The following is a 10,607-nucleotide window of genomic DNA, read 5'->3' as shown; positions in this document are numbered from 1 at the left end:
ATATATATATATATATATATATATATATATATCAAATACACTAATTACAACTCAAAGATTACAGGAAAAAGAAGAGATTCAAGAAGAAAACATCAACAGCTCAAACTTGAAGTTTCTTCAGCTATAACCTCAAAGATGTTAGAACAGAACCTGCAGTTGTTGAAGAAAAAAAAACATCAAGATTTCTCAGATTTCACAAGTAAACTTTCAGCCCTCCATTTTCTTCGATTTCACAACAATTTCTAGAGAGAATAATAGCCAAACTCAGTGTTTGTCTCTATAATTATCCAATTCTGATAATTGAATCAAATACCCATCAAACAATATATGTATACAGAAAAGAAAGATACATACAAAGAATTCATTTTTGAGAATTGTCACCAATAAGTCTCTGTTAAATCACTGGTTAATTATTTAAATCATATTAAAACACAATAGAAACAGTAGTACCGCTAAAAGAATTTCAACTTCGAATCCAATAAATTAGAGGTCCAAAGTTCAACTTGAAATTACAGACAAGAAGAACTTATCATAATATTAACCAGTAGCACATTTTAGTACCAACCAGTCACAAATTTTAGATTATTCTTTCATGTTAATTATCTTTTGTTTCTTGTTGCTCTAACATAAATCGTCAACAATAGTGCAAGTGAGTGGTGAAATCAATGAAGACGTCGTCAATACAATGGTATTCAAACCTAATTGAATAACTCATGGACAAGAAATACAACATCAATTTCAAGTTAAATAGGTCTAGAGCAATCGATAACCCATAAATACAACAAAACATTAAACCCACAATAGCTACAATTTAATGAAAAAGAACCCAAAAATAGAGAAATACATCAAATACACTAACCACACCCAAATATTAAAGACAAAAGAAGAGATTCAAGAAGAAAACCTCAAGTTCAAACTTGTTGTTTCTTCAATTGTAACCTCAAAAATTAAAGAAGAGAACCTCCAACAGTTAAAGAACGAAACTCAATTTCCTTAGATTTTACAAGAAAACATAGAACCCTCCATTTCATTAGATTTCACAGAAGGTTTGAAGAGAAAAACGGGTTTAGATTCAAAGAAAAAATGAGTTTATGTTTGTCCTAAAATCACAGACATGAAGAACTTACCATCTTCCGTCGTTCTGCTTCTGCTAGGATCCACAACTTCTACTTTCCATCGTTCTACTTCTGCTAAGCTGCAAAAATGAATGAAAAATTAGGTCAAAGAGAAGAAGGGTGGTTTATGGTTGGTCTAAAATCTTGAGACAGTGGAATTTATAATCTTGAACCCTATCTATCGAAGTGATGCCTTGAATAAAGAAGGCTTGATGAAATAAATTAATTATATAATTGAATCGGAGTTTCACGTTCGGACACGGTATTATTAGATCCGAGTGTCACGTTCCTACACTGTATTATTGGACTGAAATTTCACGTTCTGACGTGATATTATAAGATCGAAGTGTCACAATCTGACACGATATATGGCATCGGAGTATCACATTCCGACACGATAACATTAAAGGAAAGGAATCTCGAATTAACTTAATATAATTGTGATTGATTGTGTACCTACTTTGGTGTTATTGGCAGTGGTTTATGTTGTTTGTTGTTTGCCACTTGCCAAGTATCGTAGTTGATTTTATATTATTATTCAATATAGATTAGTTTCTATTTTGGGTTGGCAGTGATACCTACTCAGTACGTGTTCCTTGTACTGACCCCTACTTGTATTTTTTTAATTTTTCTTTTGTAAAGTGCAACAAGTGTACCATCGACTTCAACTCAACCTCAGCTCAAGATAATCTCCAGCACATCAGAGTTTCAGGGTAAGCTATTATTTCTAGCTCGTGCTGGATTCTCTCATTTATGTCATGATATCCTTAAATTTCGGACATGGACCATCTTATTTACTTATTTCGGTATTTTCAATACTTCTAGACTTGATAATTGAAAACAGATGTCCTTGATATGATGACTTTAAGATTTTGGGGATAATAAGTGTTAGACTTTAGATGTTTATTTAATCAGTTACTTTAATAAGTTTTAAGCTTCCGCATTATATTGGTATTCATAGTTGAATTATTGATATATGTTGGGGATTTAGATTCCTTGATTTACGCACTTAGGAGGTTAAGTGTGGTTGTCACTCACGACTCGTTTTGGGTCATGACAGTTATGTCCCAATTTTAGTTTTTTTTTAAAAAAAAATAGATTATTTGAAACTTTTAGGATTTAAATAATTTTTAAATTTACTTTCTTTTTGTAAATAAGATTGTAAAAGTTTATATTTGGATTGTTTCACAAAAATTAAAGATGTTTCATTATAATAAGTTGAATCATTATGCTAAAAATAAATGTAATGGATAAAGTATTATATGAGTTATGTTCCCTCACAAATACAAGTTAGTTGAATGCAATGATATATGCATGATCAAATTTTAATTGGATAATACAGATAATTACGGTACATGTCAACCTTTGAACAAGTTATCTTCACATTTGAGTAATTATTGGACTATATTTATTGATAATATTTCATTTAAAATTTACTTGTGATATTCAATAAACAACTGACATGAAAGTGCATAAATATATTTCCTTTTGTAATTATGAATGAATATTATTGTAGTGCAAATGATTAAAGCTTAAACAAATAGTCTAAAGGTCACGAGATCAAATCTAAGTTTAGGTTCCCACTTTTAGGTAATTTTTAGTTTTTTGAAGTCTATAGGTCATGAGAAATTTTTAGTTTTTTTTCTCAGGCCTATCGTAAGCACCATTAAAATCTTCATGATTTCGGGACAACAAATTGTCATCCTCATCTAACCCCAAAACATTATTCAATACTTCATTTAATTGACTATTCTGATTGTTCGGATCCAGCTTGTTAAATTATATTCCCTCCGTTTCATTTTATGTGACACCATTTGATCCAACACGGAGTTTAAGAAATAAATGAAGACTTTGAATTATTTACCAGATTGTACTTCAAAATTGGACTCATTTTTCTCTCTCCTCATAAATGTATTGAAGTACCATTAAAAATAAAGTGGGACCAACAAGGGTAAAAGTGGAATTGTACCTTTAAATACTTTACCATATAAGGAAATGTGACTATCTTTTTGGAACTGACCAAAAAGAAAATAGTGTCACATAAAATGGGACGAAGGGAGTATAAATTTAACAACAAAATAAAATCTTGAACAGCAAGTGAATCAACAAAATAAAATTAAAAATTGATGAGTGTAGTAAAGAAGAAGAATAAAAGTAAAGTAAGAGAGAGAGTAAATAAAAAAAATCAAGAGTGTTTTCTTTTTTGAAGGGAAAATACTAGTGGTTTTCAGAGTCAAAGAGTTATTTGATCATTTACTCACATCTTGTCAATTCATACTAAAATAGTGTCTTGCCGTTCAACAATAGTCTAATAAATATTTATTTTTAATGATAAAATGATTTTTAGTATCAGTTTTTATCGTCTAACATCAATAATATGATTTGCAATTTGTAAACTTCCGCATTACGCCATATTCACCCCTTCATATTTTCAACAGAGATAAGTACAATATGGAAGGAAGTTAGTAGTAAGTGGAAATTTTAGAAAAATAATAATTTACTTACATTTAACATATATATATATATATATATATATATATATATATATATATATATATATATATATATATATATATATATATATATATATATATTGCAATAATGGTGAGTTAAAATTAGAAAAAAGATAATTTGGTGACTTGAATATTACTCCAATATAAATTATGAAAACAAGAGTTAAAATTTAGTTCAAAATTAAAATATATTTTCTTTTAAGGGTATGCAAATGAATTTTTTTAAAGGTATGCAAATGAATTTAAAGGTATGCAAAGGAATTTTTTTCCAAAAATTCCACTTCCTATTGAGTGTTTTTCCATTTAATCACTATTCCATATTATAGTAATCTCTATACAACTATTTCCTCTCCATTTTCTTCACTAAAATTATTGAACAATATATTTTTCTTTTATCTGCATCACTATCAGTTATCTTTCGATTTTATACAAGATTCAACTTTATTACAGTCTCTAATTTGTTCAAGATTTTCTTGGATTAACCATTTGTTTGTGAATGAAAATTGTGCTAAGATCCAACGAATACTCAATTTGTTGTGTATGAAATTTTAGAAATTAGATATGAACTAAGTACCTCAATTCAAAATTATGAAAATAGGCACACCATACAAATACACTCTTGAAAGTAAATAGGAGACGATTCATCATATTATATGAAATCAAAATCAACGTAATAATGCAAACGACATCAATTTTCTCAAAGTCACGAAGTTTGTGTCCCCCACCTCCCACTATGTCTTAGTTATTATATTATTAGTGTTCTGACAAGATATTTCTAACGTCTAGATTTGGTATTTAGTTCTAAACTTGCCTCGTAGTTTAGAAATTCATGTACTTCTGACACTAAATCTTAGGATAGTATAGTTTTTCGCATTTTATTTAAAAGATTTGGTATGCAATATATTTGCTTGCTACTTACCTTTTCATATTTTAAGTGAAATTGGTAACTTATATGGTTGGCTTAGCCTAACGGTTGGAATCATAGGTGTCAACACGACTTGTGATTTTGGATCGTGATACTATAACTGTAAAAATAACGCGGAATGACCTGGAAGGTATTTGTATTTGAATTCGTTTGTTAGTTGATAGAGAAATTTGGAACACTAATTTGAAAAGAAATGCCAAAGAATAAAAAGTAAGAAAGAGAAATAATCGTTTGAAGAAGAGAGAAAAAATGGATTTGTATTATTTTTTGAAATTGGACCAACACTTTCCACATGACACAATATAAATAGAGCCTCATAAAGCGATTGAGGTTTATGAGGCTCCATTTATATTATGTCATATGGAAATTGTTGAGTTTTATTTCAGAAAATGACCCAAATTCATTTTTCTCTCTCTTCTTCAAACTATTATTTCTCTTCTTACTTTATTTTTACTTCTTTATCTCTCACTTTTGTTTTGAAAAGTAATGTTCCAAATTTCTCTACTTATATAATTTTATTCATGGAAAATATGAAATTCAAAAAGAAAATATTCATTTTATTTCATCTTAATATTATTTTTCAATCTTAAAATTAATTATTTATATTACTAAAAATAGATAGATAGAATTATTTTAAATTTATAAAATATAATTAATTATAATTTTTTTACTTTATTACAAAAAAAAACATTCTTTTTAGTGTAAAAAAAAATATGTAAACTGATAATACAGTTAACAAAAAAATTTAACAAACCAACAATTAATAATTAAAAGAAACAAATCATAACTAAAAACTAACCCGAAGAATTTCACTTTCCACCATGTTTAATTAAAATTGACACAAAGTTATCAATAAAAACTGAAATATGCAGCTATGATAATAATGTTGAATTCTTACGGAATGAAATGAATTATATGTTGAAAGAAATTTCAAAATAATAGAGAAATTTTGGAATGATGAATAATTGTAAGGCTAATAATTTATCTTGCTTTAATTTAACTCAATAAAAAGGTAAACTCTTTCAATTCTCAGGCATGCAACATTCAATAAATGCACTGTCAAAAGCAACTTGATAAATATTGTCAGAATTTTTAATCATTAAAATTAATTACTCATTATCACTTTGTCTACTTAATTTTTAATAACAACTCTTTTCAATAAATTATAATTAACAATATAATTACTAATAAAATGCTATAGAGTGAGATATTAAATGCTACAAAATAAAATTAAAACTCTAATGCCATAACTTGATAATAATACTATATATAACGCTATATGTGAAATTTACTCTTAAAATATATCTTGCTTTTTTAAACATGATTAATTCATCCGATAACATTAAGCTAGCGTTTACACAAAATTTTCATATACATTTGGAAAATATTATTGAATATAGATTAAAATTTGAGGGAAATTTCACCATATGCTTGACTACAGTATTTGGAAAACATATTTAACTTTTTTATGAAATATAATTTATACCCATAAGTTTTAAAAATTATTAAAACTAATCATACAACGTTTGTATTTAAAGTCAATTTGAACTTTGTTGCAACAAATAACAAGTAGTGTCTATGACAATACAACAATCTGGTAGTTCGGAGTGAGTGCAAAAAACATCATTCTATACATCGTGAAGTAGACAAAGCACGTGACTTTGTTACCTTAAGCTGATTGTTCATCATTTACATCAATAACCATATCATCACTTTCATATTCACTAAATATTTCATCACTACTATGGTGTTTACGTACAAAAATATATACTTTGATTGTATCACAATATATTACAATAGATGAATATACTTTGATTGTATCAAAGAGTAACTGAGTATCATCATTGAATGATTACTCTTCCTTCTTGATACCTTCAAAGTATAACATACAATGGTGGCATCAAAAAGTAACATAACAATGTTTCATTGAGATTTGCTTCAGTTCTTCGATAGATTACTCAATCATCTATGATACTCTTACAGTATATCTACATATTGACGGGGTATCATTGATGTTATTCAATTCTTTAATATTTTAATTTTAAAATATAAATGTATATATTTTTGTCAATTAGTGTTTAATAAATAAGATTGTGGCTTTAATAATTATCTTTTATTTATTTTTAGAAAGGGTATAATCATATATGATACTGATAGAGTAGAAATACGAATGGATTATTATAGATGAACATACTGAGTCCTATACGATACCAGTATGATATCAATATATCGACGAAGTATCACAAAGAATATATTTTTTACTAAATTTAGGTTATGACTTTATTAAATTTCTCTTAATTGTTTCTTATTTATTTATTTAAAAAATATCTCAATCTGATATGATACTGATAAGTATCAATATGCCGAAGGAGTATTACAGAGAATTAAGTTCAGCCTTATATGATATTGAAATAGTATCAATATACTGATGGAGTATCACATAAGATTAAGTTAATACTATAAAATATCGATCAATATACCAAAAGAGTATTACAAATGATAATTCAATAGTAATGATGTGTAACGATCTGTTAGTCGTTTTGAGCAGTAAAGTTTATTTTCTGGTAATAACTGTCTGAGTTGACGGATCCCACGACGGACCGTCATGGGCATGACGGACCGTCGAGGGTGTCTCGTTCTAAAACACTTAGAATTCAGAAAAATTGGGTACTGAGAACAACTCTCTGAACTTCGCGACGACATGGCAGGACGGACCGTCGTGGGCATGACGGACCGTCACAGGCCCTTTAGTGAAAAGTTAGTCTCTGAACTTTGTGACGGAAGCAGCAGGACAGACCGTCGCAGGTACGACGGCCGTCACAGACTGCGTAACCCTGACTGGGTCGGATTTCTTTTAAATGTTTTAAGGGGCATTTTGGACTATTCCTGCTTATAATTATAAAGTTAAACGGTAATATTAATAATACAATTACTTGAGGGTTTAAGGAGATAAGCTTGAATTAATTAGTGGGTTACTTTTGTCATCTTTTATACATAATTATATGCTAATTAGGGTAAAAGAAAAAAAAGGTTTGAACAAGAAAAATAGAAAGAACAGAGAGAGAGAGAAATGATCGATCAAGAGGAGAGAACGAAGAGGGAAGCAAAGCATTGAAAAGTAGATTCTTGATCACGAATTCTTCGGTGGAAGTAGGTTATGGTTTATGCTATTTCATAGTAAACTCTTAATAGCGAATGATATGTATTGGGTAGTATTGTAAACCCTTCTATATGCTTAATTGTGTGCTTGCATGATGTGGTTATATAATTGTGATAAAATAAGCATGATGAGGCTGTTGAATCTTAAATCTTAAAACCTCTTTGTTAATGATAATGCCTTGGTATAAACGAAGGCTTGATGAACTAAAAGAATGAGGTTAATGGATCGGGTGTCACGAACCGACACGTAGTATTAGGGGATCGGGTGTCACGAACCGACACGTAGTATTAGGGGATCGGGTGTCACGAACCGACACGTAGTATTAGGGGATCGGAGTGTCACGTTCCGACACAAGAGGAATAAAGAGAATAAATCTTAAATTATCTTAATATACTCAAAATTTAATGAACCTATTTCCCAAATGAGTATGGTATGGAGGCTTGAGTCCTCATGGATGTACTTGGCGTTATTATCAATGATCCTTGTACTTGTTGTTGCTACACTGTTCAGTATTGTAGTTGATTTTATGACATTATCTGATGTATATTGCTTTCTATTTTGAGTTGGCCGATGATATCTACTCAGTACTTCTGTTTTGTACTGACCCCTACTTGGATGTTTTCTTTTTGTTAATTGTGGAGTGCAGCAAACGTACCGTCGTCTTCAACTCAACCGCAACTCTAGCCAGTCTTCATCACGTCAGATTTCAAGGTGAGCTATTGTTTCTAGCTTGGACTGGATCTACTTCTTCACGTCTTGATGCCTTAAAGTTCTGGCATGGACTAGCTGTTTAGTTATCTTAGCTTCTTAGATACTCTTAGATTTAGTAAGTTGAGGATAGATGTTCTTGTGATGATGACTTCCAGGTTTTGGGAATGATAATAAGTGTTTGAGTTTTTAGAAGTTATTTACTTGATTTCGCTAATGAGTTTTAAGTCTTCCGCATTATATTTTGTTCATTATGGTTCAATGTTGGGGTTTGGATTGGTTGGTTCACTCACATAGGAGGGTAAATGTGGGTGCCACTCACGACACATTTTGGGTCATGAAAAACTTGGTATCAGAGCATTAGGTTCGTTGATCTCATCACACAAGAATGAGTCTAGTAGAGTCTTGAGGAACGGTAGGGGGACGCCTTTAATTTTCTTTGAGAGGCTATAAGACTTTAGGAAAATTCCATTCTTTCTTTCTTTCGTGCTATTACTTGGATCCAATTGGTATCTAGGTGATACAAATTGGTATCTGACCATCTTCACTCTATTTCACAGATGGTTAGAACTAGAGCAACAACTGCGCCAACACCAACACCGGCAAGACAAGATGCGTCTGAGCCAGCCACTGGGGCTGTAGCTCGAAGAGGGGCAGTGACAAGAGGCCGTGGTAGAGGTCGCGGGAGGACGTCCTCTAGAGGAAGAGGACAAACGCCTGACCCATCTAGTACTAGGGCGGTGACTCCTCCACTGACCGAGGAAGTAGTAAGAGAGGGGGAGGAAGGGGAGAATGAGCAAGTGCAGAATGAGGAATTACCACCCATCCTACCCCAGAGATGATTAATCAGGTTCTTGCTTATCTTAGCGGGTTATCTGATCAGGACCAGACACCTCCAGTGTTTTCTGCACCAGCACCTCAGGTTCCGGGAGTACAACATGCAGCTGCTGTGGCTCCCCGCATGGATGCGTCATTGGAAATAGGCACATTTCCTCGGTTGACTATAATGACAAGTGGTCAGCATGAACTTTTCAATAAGTTCTTGAAATTGAAACCTCCAGTCTTCAAGGGTGCTGAATCTGAGGATGCCTACGATTTTTTGGTTGACTGTCATGAGTTACTACACAAGATGGGTATAGTTCGCGTCGAGTTTGTGACCTATCAATTTCAAGGGAACGCCAAAATGTTGTGGCGGTCACATGTGGAGTGTCAACCAACAGAGGCACCACCTATTACTTGGGCATCATTCTCTAGTTTAGTTATGGAGAAGTATATACCCCGTACCTTGAGGGATAGGAGGAGAGATGAGTTTCTAAGCCTAGAGCAAGGCATGATGTCGGTTTCTGCTTATGAGGCTAAATTTCGTGCACTCTCCAGATATGCCACCCAGCTTTGCTTTAGTCCACAAGAGTGGATTCGCCGTTTTGTGAAGGGGTTGAGGTCAGATTTGCAGATTTCAGCCTTACAGGTAGCTGCTACGGCAAAATCCTTTCAGGAAGTGGTAGACTTTGTGATAGAGGTGGAGGGAGTGAAGCCAGATGATTTCACCATGGCATCAGCAACTAAGAAGTTTCGTAAAGGAGGTGAGTTTAATGGTTCTTACTCTAGAGGGCAGAGTTCAGGAGGTTATCTAGCCCGACCTATTCAGTCTTCACTACAGGCTGTAGCTGGGGGTCCACCGCAGACCGGTCAGCATTTCTCTGAGTTTGAAGGTTATGCCCAGAATTCGTCGTTCTCACAAAGACCTATGCTTGAATCCAGAGAATGTTATGGATGTGGAGAGACTAGACATATTAGGAGGAATTGTCCAAAACCGAGTTACAGACCCCCAATAATCAGAGGTAGAGGTGGTCATGGAAGAGGCCGTTATTCGGGAGGACGTGGTGGCGGAGGTAATGGTGGTCATCAAAACGGCCGGGGTGACGGGCAAACTGGGACTTCTGCAGCGCAACATGGTAGGGGCAACGGGCAGACAGGTGATAGAGCCCATTGTTATGCTTTCTCTGGAAGATCTGAAGCGGAGACATCTGATACTATCATCACTTGTAATCTTTTGGTTTGCGATTGCATGGCTTCTGTATTATTTGATCCTGGATCCACATTTTCATATGTATCTTCCTCATTTGCTACTGGTCTTAACTTACATTGTGAATTGCTTGACATGCCTATTCGTGTTTCTACTCCGG

Source organism: Solanum lycopersicum, chromosome 1 (genome assembly GCF_036512215.1).
Source record: "Solanum lycopersicum chromosome 1, SLM_r2.1".
Lineage (NCBI taxonomy): Eukaryota > Viridiplantae > Streptophyta > Magnoliopsida > Solanales > Solanaceae > Solanum > Solanum lycopersicum.
The sequence above is the reverse complement of the archived record's forward strand: the minus strand, read 5'-3'. Positions refer to the sequence as shown.